Consider the following 2774-nt stretch of genomic DNA (forward strand, 5'->3'; position numbering starts at 1 on the left):
GTTTTTGGATTTGGATTTTACCTAGCTAGACTGGATTTGGATTTTTCACTGCAGATCTTCTGTTCACAAAATGAACGGCCAAGATTCCTTTCACTAAAAAAAAAAATTAGTTTGCTTTTCTTTCAATCATATCCGTTCATTGTTCCTATTGCATGCCGTTTGTAACAGGATTTAAAGTATACTTCTTGAATTCAAATATTCAACATTGCCTAGAAAAAAAATAAAATAAAGTGACTAAAAATGTCTTCTGAGCTTTTGTTTTTTAAGTGCTTATATGTAAGCGAGAATGAGTATAAACCCAAACGAAGCAAGTAATAAATGGAAGTGCTTCAAATTTTCACTTGTAGCACTTAATTGGGTTATCAAACATAGCCTTACCTCTATCAAATTTAGGGGGTGGTCGAGTTACTCCTCTAGGCTATAGCCATTAGGGGTGACTCGGCCACCCCATTTGGCCAATTGAGATTGTTCAGTCTTATTATTATTATTATTATTACATGACACATCATTTATTATTGGTGCTGAAATGGCGGATTGACCGTGTCTATCCAAATTTTAGACTTAAGTTGGGAGCAAGATATCACATAGATTTTTTAGCCAATTTTTGCACTCAACATAACTATTTGCAAGTCATTAAAACCCTAGACACTGATTTTGGGGTTTTCCTATGATTTCATTTTCCTTGTTTTGGGGCTATTAATAAAACTGTGCAAAATGTTTGAACAAATTGATAGTCATAGTCGAATTGAGTCGTCGACGTGTTTTTGGGCGGTTGAACCAATTGGAAGGATGGTGCACTCGTGCTTTAAGGGAGTCGCAGCCTTTCTTTTCTTGATGTCAACATTTTTTTTTCAACCTACAAATGTTAGCTGCGGATAAATTTCAAGTCAAAATTAAAAGTCAAAGTGAATGGCAATGAATCTAGGGCTCCTAAAGTGTATTGGGACCAAGTCTCTAAAAATTGTGCTGCAAGTATATGCAGAAAGTAATTCTATTATGGAAGTGGTTCATCCACCAACATATAGAATAAGAGGAGGAAATAGAGTTCCTATAGATAGTTTGAATGAGCAAAATGTTCTTTGTCTGTGATGATTCTTTTTATGTTACATTTGGTTTTATTGTGTTGAGTTCTCCCTTTAGGCTTGGGTTAATCCTCTTAGGGCCAGCTCAATATATTTTGGGGTTTTAGACGAAAATTTTAAGTGGGGTTTTTTTTTTTTTTTTTATTTTATTTTAGTAACAATATAATATTTTTATTTAAAAATCATTATTCTCGCTTTTCGGAATGCAAAATTACTGATTAATTACAAAATAAAATATTTTAGAAATTTTCCATCTTCTAGCATTTATTTATTTATTTTCCCATTTGATTTTAAACGTTTAACACAATCTTCTACATTTTGTTTACGGTTAGACATGTGTAATATAATTAGGGTTGAATATTTTATTATTATATTTATTACTATCGATTTTTTAAGTCTTATTTATTTTTGGAATGTTGGAGAATCAAACAATATTAATGCTTTTTTTTTTTTTTTAATTAAGTAGTGGGCCTTAATTAAAGCGTATATATTGACGGCAATTAGGTCTTTAATTTTGTTCTGTTTTGTTTTTTTGTTTTTGTTTTTGTTTTTGTTTTTTATGGAAATTGTTCCGTTAGAAATCATTAATTAGGGGCCTTTTTTAAATTATTTCATTACCATGATTAGGGCCCTTAATTAAAGAATATGAACAGTAATAATGACTTAAAAAATTTGTATGGATTTTATATATATATATATAAATTTATTAATTAGAGGCCTTATTAAATTTGGAGCCCTAGGTGGCCGCCTAACCCATCGAAGGGTTGAGCTGGCCCTGGATCTTCCTTATATAGGAAAGAGAATCACTCTTTCAGCAATAAAAAGAAGAAAAAGGGAAAAGAGTGAAGTGATATCACATTTTTACATTGAACAGTTGGCAATCAGGTTGGTAGGTGAGAGAAATAAGACTTTTGATTAAAAAAGAAAACTTGTTTGACTTTCTCACATATGGTCTTAGCTTCTCAAAATATGCAAGTTGCTTAGAAAGAGATTTAGACTCCCAAGTTCCACTAATAGTTGAAAATACCTCGTATGGTGGCTTGTCAAGACTCAACAAAAACTAAATTGAGGTTTATCCATTTAACTTGCTGCATGCCATCCATACGTTAAATTTCCTATGACACATTCATTGTACCAAACCACATAATACGTGGTCATGTTCTCACGATAGAATTGGTTCATAGTTAAAGAAATGTCAATTTAGAACTGAAATAAGTCATGGGTACAATTTTGATTTCTTCAAGGAAGAAGATGACTTTGAATGCCCCACTACGGAGTGCTCATAGTGGGGCATTCAATAGTAATGAAGAGGTTTTCAGTAGCACTAGAAACTTGGTTGGGCCCTTTTTTGAATGAAGCTTTTCTTGGGCCGAACAGAATAAAATGTCTTAAAATGGGGTGATTCTGGACTTGCTCGACGTCCAGCCCGTGTATGTTGGCCATGTAAGTTTTTTTCTTACAATTAGGCCTTAATGGATTCGTTGTCGTAAGTGTTGGCCCATTACCATATGATCGTTGAATGAAGAATGCTTAGGTCTCTTGAGGTCGTTACACGAGCGCGTGTGGAGAAGATGAATTGTGGGTTGAAGGCCAACTTTGACCCGTGTGGGCCATGAGCCCAATAAAATGTGATATGGACAATAAGCCCAATAAAATGTGAGGATTGTTGATGGAGGGTTTGTGGACTCTTTT

This window comes from Corylus avellana, chromosome ca4, assembly GCF_901000735.1.
Source record: "Corylus avellana chromosome ca4, CavTom2PMs-1.0".
Classification (NCBI taxonomy): Eukaryota; Viridiplantae; Streptophyta; class Magnoliopsida; order Fagales; family Betulaceae; genus Corylus; species Corylus avellana.